Below are 9414 nucleotides of genomic sequence, written 5' to 3'. Positions count from 1 at the left end.
GATCTAAACGTGAGCCCTTGTGTAGCACTCCGACGTTGCTTGCTATAATGGCAATTTGCTATGGGTGCTCAACGCTCTAGCAATTTGTCATGGTGTACTTATCGCAGCTACATGGGAGCTTTAATATCGAAAGCTCTCGGCGAAAAATGGTGGCTTCTCTTATCGGAACCTCTTCGTGGCCTTTGAATATAGACCCAGTGCCGACGATATCGACCCAATAGAATCGGTGCTGGTGTTCAAGAAAGACACGTTATTCGGATTTGGAATATTGGAACCAGCATCGTTTCTATTGGGAGGGCCGTGAAGCCATCCCGATTTTTCTATGCGAGGGCTCTCTCCCCAGAGTCGTTCTCTTTGCAACAACTTCTTTGGCAAAAAATTTTTGGAATGGTTCGGCAGGAGTTGTCGTTCCAATGGCGCCGTTGTGGTGGTTTCCTGGGCCATGATCTGAAGGGCAAGCCGTCGTCTAGTAGTTGGGCTGCGCATCACGGGTGACAAGGGGGCCTTTGTAATCGGAAGCTCCCCGTGACCATTCGATGAGAAGAGCCATTGCTTGTGTGAGCAAGGACGAATACAGCCTCGGATTCCAAACGAAATCAACGACATCGGATCTATATATAAGAGCGGAATGAAGCAGCAGCTCGTTTGCTATGCACGGCTCCCCAAAGTTGCTCGTCTTTCTCACTCCATCGGCACAAATTTGGGGGTTGTTCGATAGTGGTTGTCATTCCAATGTGTCATTGCGGCGATCTAGAGAGCGATGCTAAGGGTGGGAGCTTGTGTCTAGCATTTAGGATGTTTGTGCGAGCGAGCAGGGGAGCTTCTCTTATCGGAACCTCTCCATGGCCTTTGAATATATAGACCCAGTGCCGACGATATCGATGGATACGAGCCTTGGATTCTAAATTTGTTCATAACTAACATATTGGTTTTTGTGAGAGATGGGGATGAAAGCACATCCCAATTGCTACGCGAGAGCTCCCTAAGTTCGCCTTTGTGCCAACTTGATCGGCACAACATTGGGAATGGTTCGACAGTGGTTGTCGTTCCAATGTGTCATCGGGGGATGTCTTGGAAAGTGGCCTTTCAAGGGTAAGCTCGCATCTAGCACTTGGATTGTGCGTCACGTCACAAGTGAATGGGGAGATCTCTCTGTGAACGACGGCATGGTGATTGCAAGAGAAAATTGACTTAGTTGGAGCATTGGCCTTGGGCCACTGTGATGGCCTTGTAATTTCTCTTTAATTGCAACCTATGTTTGCGCAGTAGCAGAGTTTGCAAGTAAGATGGGCCTTGTTCTTGAGAGTTCCAGGAGATGACCTCTGGAACTTTTGGATTGGGCCCCTTCAAGGTGAAATTCATCTAGTTGATCGGATGAGATTGATGACCATTTCAGTCCGTTGGCTCCATGAATTCACATCTCCTAACCGACGACAATCTTTTGCTCCTTAGACGACCTCAAAAAATTGGGTCGTGGATGGCTGTTTGGTCAGAATTTTCAACGATTTGGATTATTAAGGCAGATGTCGGTGTGTTCGCTAATTTCTAATGCAAAGCGAGCCTCGCACTAATACCTTATATAGGAGAGGTTGTTGCCACGAGCCTCTCCCATGCCCCTCTCATTGATTCAATGCCGGTGTCAAGGCAGATGGAAATGTTAGATTTTGAAATGGTGGACGCCAACGTTGAATCAATTGGAGGGGCATGAAGCCCACCCTCGAGGTGCTATTCCTTGACTCTCCTTTAGATCATGTTTTCTTGTCACTCAGCCAGCGCAATTTTGGAAAAAGGTTTGGCAGCGGTTGCCAGCCCTCACCGTGTCTACTTGGTGATTTTAAAACTTGATCTAAAACGGGAGCCCTCGTCTAGCACCTCCGTCCGGTGTTACTCGGGTATTGCATGAATTTTTGCTATTGGCGCGAATCCCCCAATGAATGCCTACGCTTGGAACCTCTCTTAGATCACCTTCTTCAATCACTCGACCGATGCAATTACGGAAGAGACTTGGCAGCGGTTGCCATTCTACAGCGCGTTTGTTCTGGGATTTTGAAGTTGATCTTAATGGCGAGCCCTTGTCTCTAGCCATGAGGTGGGGTGCTTGGCACTCTAGCAAATATTTTTTGCGTGCCTATCGCGGCTATAATGGGAGGCTTTGATAACAAAAGCTCTCGGCGACCCTCCCCAATAGAATCGATGCTGGTGTTCGAGAAAGACACGTTATTCGGATTTGGAATATTGGCACCAGCATCATTTCTATTGGAAGGGCCGTGAAGCCATCCCGATTTTGCTATGCGAGTGCTCTCTCCCCAGAGTGGTTCTCTTCGCAACAACTTCTTTGGCGCAAAATTTTCGGAATGGTTCAGCAGCGGTTGTCATTCCCAATGGTGCCGTTGTGGTGGTTTCCTGCGCAGCAATCTGAAGGGCGAGCCGTCGTCTAGCAGTTGGGCTGCACATCACGAGTGACAAGGGAGCCTTTGTAATTGAAAGCTCCCCATGGCCATTCGATGAGAAGAGCCATTGCTTGTGTGAGCAAGGATGAATGTAGCCTTAATTCCAAACAAAATCAACGACATCGGATCTGTATATAAGAGTGGAATGAAGCAGCACAGCCCGTGTGCTATGCACGGCTCCCCAAAGTTGCTCTTCTTTCTCACTCCATCGGCACAAATTCGAGAGTTGTTCGATAGCAGTTGTCGTTCTAATGTGTCATTGCGGCGATCTGGAGAGGGATGCTAAGGGCGGGAGCTTGTGTCTAGCATTTGGGATGTTTGTGCGAGCGAGCAGGGGAGCTTCTCTTATCGGAACCTCTCCATGGCCTTTGAATATATAGACCCAGTGCCGACGATATCGATGGATATGAGCCTTGGATTCTAAATTTGTTCATAGCTAACATATTGGTTTTTGTGAGAGATGGGTATGAAAGCACATCCCGATTGCTAAGTAGGAGCTCCCTAAGGTTGCCTCTATGCCAACTCGATCGACACAACATTGGGAATGGTTCAACAGTGGTTGTCATTCCAATGTGTCATCGGGGGATGTCTTCGAAAGTGGCCTTTCAAGGGCGAGCTTGCATCTAGCACTTGGATTGTGTGTCGTGTCACAAGTGAATGGGGAGATCTCTCTGTAAACGGCGGCATGGTGATTGCAAGAGAAAATTGAATTAGTCAGAGCATTGGCCTCAGGCCACTGTGATGGCCTTGCAATTTCTCTTTAATTGCAACCTATGTTTGCGCAGTAGCAGAGTTTGCAAGTAAGATGGGCCTTGTTCTTGAGAGTTCCAGGAGATGACCTCCGAAACTTTTGGATTGGGCCCCTTCAAGGTGAAATTCATCCAGTTGATCGGATGAGCTCGATGACCATTTCAGTCCGTTGGCTCCATGAATTCACATCTCTGAAGCGATGAAAATCTTTTGCTCCTTAGATGACCTCCTAAAAAATTGGGTCGTGGATGGCTGTTTGGTCAGAATTTTCAATGATTTGGATTATTAAGGTAGATGTTGATGTGTTTGCTAATTTCTAATGCAGATCGAGCCTCGCACTAATAGCTTATATAGGAGAGGTTGTTGCTGCGAGCCTCTCTCGTGCCCCTCTCATTGATTTAACGCTGGTGTGAAGGCGGATGGAAATGTCAGATTTTAAAATGGTGGACGCCGACGTTGAATCAATTGGAGGGGCATGAAGCCCACCCTCGAGGTGCTATTCCTCGACTCTCCTTTAGATCATGTTTTCTTGTCACTCAGCCGGCGCAAGTTTGGAAAAAGGTTTGGTAGCGGTTGCTAGCCCTCACCGCATCTACTTGGGGATTTTAAAACTTGATCTAAAATGGTAGCCCTCGTCTAGCACCTCCGTCCGGTGTTGCTCGGGTATTGCATGAATTTTTGCTATTGGCGCAAATCCCCCAACGAATGCCTATGCTTGGACCCTCTCTTAGATCACCTTCTTCGATCACTCGACCGACGCAATTACGGAAGAGACTTGGCAGCGGTTGCCATTCTATAGCGCGTCTATTCTGTGATTTCGAAGTTGATCTTAATGGTGAGCCCTTGTCTCTAGCCATGAGGTGGGGTTCTTGGCGCTCTAGCAAATATTTTTTGTGTGCCTATCATGGCTACAATGGGAGGCTTTGATAAAAAAAGCTCTTGGCAACCCTCCCTAGAGTGCTCTCTCCCCAGAGTGGTTCTCTTCACAACAACTTCTTTGGCACAAAATTTTCGGAATGGTTTGGCAGCGGTTGTCGTTCCCAATGGTGTCGTTGTGGTGGTTGCCTGGGCAGTGATCTGGAGGGCGAGCCATCATCTAGTAGTTAGGCTATGCATCATGAGTGACAAGGGAGCCTTTGTAATCGGAAGCTCCCTATGGCCATTCGATGAGAAGAGTCATTGCTTGTGTGAGCAAGGAAGAATGCAACCTCAGATTCCAAATGAAATCAATGACATTGGATCTGTATATAAGAGTGGAATGAAGCAACACAGCTTGTGTGCTATGCGCGGCTCCCCAAAGTTGCTCTTCTTTCTCACTCCATCGGCACAAATTTGAGAGTTGTTCGACAACAGTTATCATTCTAATGTGTCATTATGGCAATTTGGAGAGCGATGCTAAGGGCGGGAGCTTGTGTCTAGCATTTGGGATGTTTGTGCGGGCGAGCAGGGGATCTTCTCTTATCGGAACCTCTCCGTGGCATTTGAATATATAGACCCAGTGCCGCCGATATCGATATCGATCGGCACAACATTGGGAATGGTTTGACAGCGGTTGTCATTCCAATGTGTCGTCGGGGGATGTCTTGGAAAGTGGTCTTTCTTTCAAGGGCGAGCTCACGTCTAGCACTTGGATTGTGCGTTGCGTCACAAGTGAATGGGGAGATCTCTCTGTGAATGGTGGCATGGTGATTGCAAGAGAAAATTGACTTAGTCGGAGCATTGGCCTCGGGCCATTGTGATGGCCTCGCAATTTCTCTTTAATTGCAACTTATGTTTGCGCAGTAGCAGAGTTTGCATGTAAGATGGGCCTTGTTCTCGAGAGTTCCAGGAGATGACCTCCGAAACTTTTGGATTGGGCCCCCTTCAAGGTGAAATTCATCCAGTTGATCGAATGAGATCGATGACCATTTCAGTCCCTTGGCTCCATGAACTCGCATCTCCTAACCAATGACAATCTTTTGCTCCTCTGCCGACCTCATAAAAAATTGGGTCGTGAATGGCTGTTTGGTCAGAATTTTAAAGGATTTGGATTTTTAAGGCAGTTGTCGGTATGTTCACTAATTTCTAGTGCAGAGTGAGCCTCACACTAATAGCTTATATAGGAGAGGTGGTTGCCACAAGCCTCTCCCGTGCCCCTCTCATTGATTCAATGCCGGTGTCAAGGCGAATGGATATGTCAGTTTTTGAAATGGTGGACGCCGACGTTGAATCAATTAGAGGGGCATGAAGCCCATCCTCGATGTTCTATTCCTAGACTCTCCTTTAGATCATGTTTTCTTGTCACTCAGCTGGCGCAATTTTGGGAAAAGGTTTGGCAGCGATTGCCAGCCCTCACCGCGTCTACTCGGTGATTTTAAAACTCGATCTAAAATGGGAGCCCTCATCTAGCACCTCCGTCCGGTGTTGCTTGGGTATTGCATAAATTTATGCCATCGGCACGAATCCCCCAATGAATGCCTACGCTTGGACCCTCTCTTAGATCACCTTCTTCGATCACTTGACCGACACAACTATGGAAGAGACTTGGCAACGGTTGCCATTGTACACCGTGTCTGTTCTACGATTTTGAAGTTGATCTAATGGCAAGCCCTTGTGTATAGCCATGAGGTGGTTGCTTGGTGCTCTAGCAAAAATTAGAGGGGCATGAAGCCCTCCCTCGAGGGTGTTATTCCTGGACTCTCCTTTAGATCATGTTTTCTTGTCACTCAGCTGGCGCAATTTCGGAAAAAGGTTTGGTAGCGGTTGCCAGCCCTCACCGCATCTACTTGGTGATTTTAAGACTTGATCTAAAATGGGAGCCCCCGTCTAGCACCTTCGTCCGGTGTTGCTCGGGTATTGCATAAATTTTTTCCATCGGTGTGAATCCCCCAACGAATTCCTATGCTTAGACCCTCTCTTAGATCACCTTCTTTGATCACTCGACCGACGCGATTACGGAAGAGACTTGGCAGCGGTTGCCATTCTACACCGCGTTTGTTCTGCAATTTCAAAGTTGATCTAATGGCGAGCCCTTGTCTATAGCCATGAGGTGGGTGCTTGGCGCTCTAGCAAAAAAAATTTGTGTGCCTATCGTGGCTACAATGGGAGAGGTGGTTGCCATGAGCCTCTCCCGTGCCCCCCTCACTGATTCAACGCCGCTGTCAGGGCGGATGGATATGTTGGATTTTGAAATGGTGGATGCCGACGTTGAATCAATTAGAGGGGCATGAAGCCCACCCTCGAGGGTGCTATTCCTGGACTCTCCTTTAGATCATGTTTTCTTGTCACTCAACTGGCGCAATTTCGGAAAAAGGTTTGGCAGTGGTTGCCAGCCCTCATTGCATCTACTTGGTGATTTTAAGACTTGATCTAAAATGGGAGCCCTCGTCTAGCACCTCCGTCCAGTGTTGCTCGGGTATTGCATAAATTTTTGCTATCGGCACGAATCCCCCAACAAATGCCCTACCCTTGGACCCTCTCTTAGATTACCTTCTTCGATCACTTGACCGACGCAATTACAGAAGAGACTTGGCAGCGGTTGCCATTCTACAGCGCCTCTGTTCTATGATTTCAAAGTTGATCTAATGGCGAGCCCTTGTCTAGCCATGACATGGGTGCTTGGGGCTCTAGCAATTTTTTGTGTGCCTATCACAACAACAATGGGAGAGGTGGTTTCCGTGAGCCTCTGTCGTGCCCCCCTCATTGATTCAACGCCGGTGTTAGGGCGAATGGATATGTCAGATTTTTAAACGGTGGACGTCGACGTTGAATCAATTAGAGGGGCATGAGGCCCACCCTCAAGGTGCTATTCCTGGACTCTCCTTTAGATCTTGTTTTGTTGTCACTCAGCTAGCGCAATTTTAGAAAAAGGTTTGGCAGTAGTTGCCAGCCCTCACCGCGTCTACCTAGTGATTTTAAAACCTGATCTAAAATGGGAGCCCTCGTCTAGCACCTTCGTCTGATGTTGCTTGGGTATTGCATAAATTTTTGCTATCGGCACGAATCCCCCAATGAATCCCTAGCCTTGGACTCTCTCTTAGATCACCTTCTTCGATCACTTGACCGACGCAATTACGAAAGAGGCTTGGCAATGATTGCCATTCTACAGTGTGTCTGTTCAGCGATTTCGAAGTTGATCTAATCGCAAGCCCTTGTCTAGCCATGCGGTAGGGTGCTTGGGGCTCTAGCAATTTTTTGTGTGCCTATCGCAGCTACAATGGGAGCTTTGATAACAAAAGCTCTCAGTGACCCTCCACCAATAGAATCAGTGCTGGTGTTCATGAAAGACACGTTATTCAAATTTGGAATACTGGCACCAACATCATTTCTATTGGGAGGGTCGTGAAGCCATCCCAATTTTGTTATGCAAGGGCTCTCTCCCCAGAGTTTTTCTCTACGCAACAACTTCTTTGGCACAAAATTTTTAGAATGGTTCGGCAGCAGTTGTCATTCCAATGGTGCCGTTGTGGTGGTTGCTTGGGCAGCGATCTGAAGGGTGAGCCGTCGTCTAGCAGTTGGGTTGCGCATCACGAGTGACAAGGGAGCCTATGTTATCGGAAGCTCCCTGTGGCTATTCGATTAGAAGAGCCATTGCTTGTGTGAGAAAGGATGAATGCAGCCTCGGATTCTAAACAAAATCAACAACGTCGGATCTATATAAGAGTAGAACGAAGCAGCAGCAGCCCGTTTGCTATGCGCGGCTCCCCAAAGTTGCTCTTCTTTCTCACTCCATTGCTACAATTTCTGGAGTTGTTCGGCAGTGGTTGTTGTTCCAATGTGTCATTGCGGTGATCTGGAGAGTGATGCTCTAAGGGTGGGAGCTTGTGAGCTTGTGTCTAGAATTTGGGATGTTTGTGCGAGCGAGCAGGGGAGCTTCTCTTATCGGAACCTCTCCGTGGCCTTTGTATATAGACCCAGTGGTGACGATATCGATGGATGCGAGCCCTTGGATTCCAAATTTTTTCATAGCTAACATTGGTTTTTGTGAGAGATGGGCATGAAAGCACATCCCGATTGCTACGCGGGAGCTCCCTAAGGTTGCCACTGTGCCAACTCGATCGGCACAACATTGGGAATGGTTCGACAGTGGTTGTCGTTCCAATGTGTCATCGGGGGATGTCTTGGAAAGTGGTCTTTCTTTCAAGGGTGATCTCGCGTCTAGCACTTGGATTCTGTGTCGCATCACAAGTGAATGGGGAGATCTCTCTGTGGATGGCGGCATGGTGATTGCAAGAGAAAATTGACTTAGTCAAAGCATTGGGCTCGGGCCATTGTGACGGCCTCGCAATTTCTCTTTAATTGCAACCTATGTTTGCGCAGTAGCAGAGTTTGCATGTAAGATGGGCCTTGTTCTCGAGAGTTCCAGGAGATGACCTTCGGAACTTTTGGATTGGGCCCCCTTCAAGGTGAAATTCATCCAGTTGATCGGATGAGCTCGATGACCATTTCAGTCCCTTGGCTCCATGAACTCACAAAAAATTGGCTCCATGACAATATTTTGCTCCTCTGTCGACCTCATTAAAAATTGGGTCATGAATGGCTGTTTGGTCAGAATTTTCAAGGATTTGGATTTTTAAGGCAGTTGTCAGTGTGTTCGTGAATTTCTAATGGAGATCGAGCCTCGCACTAATAGCTTATATAGGAGAGGTGGTTGTCACGAGCCTCTCCTGTGCCCCTCTCATTGATTCAACGCCAGTGTCAAAGCAGATGGATATGTCAGATTTTGAAACGATGGATGCCAACGTTGAATCAATTAGAGGGGCATGAAGCCCACCCTCGATGTGCTATTCCTTGACTCTCCTTTAGATCATTTTTTCTTGTCACTCAGCTGGCGCAATTTTGGAAAAAGGTTTGGCAGTGGTTGACAGCCCTCACCACATCTACTCGGTGATTTTAAAACTCGATCTAAAATGGGAGCCCTCGTCTAGAACCTCCGTCCGATGTTGCTTGGGTATTGCATAAATTTTATGCCATCGGCGCAAATCCCCCAATGAATGCCTATGCTTGGACCCTCTCTTAGATCACCTTCTTCGATCACTCGATCGACACAACTACGGAAGAGACTTGGCAGCGGTTGCCATTCTACACCGTGTCCTGTTCTGCGATTTCGAAGTTGATCTAATGGCGAGCCCTTGTCTCTAGCCATGAGGTGGGTGCTTGGTGCTGTAGCAAAATTTTTTGCATGCCTATCGCGGCTACAATGGGAGAGGTGGTTGCTGTGAGCCTCTCCCGTGCC

This window comes from Cupressus sempervirens, chromosome 2 (assembly GCF_028749045.1).
Source record: "Cupressus sempervirens isolate cs-2001-9-10 chromosome 2, ASM2874904v1, whole genome shotgun sequence".
In the NCBI taxonomy this organism is placed as follows: domain Eukaryota; kingdom Viridiplantae; phylum Streptophyta; class Pinopsida; order Cupressales; family Cupressaceae; genus Cupressus; species Cupressus sempervirens.
Note: the sequence above shows the minus strand (reverse complement) of the source record.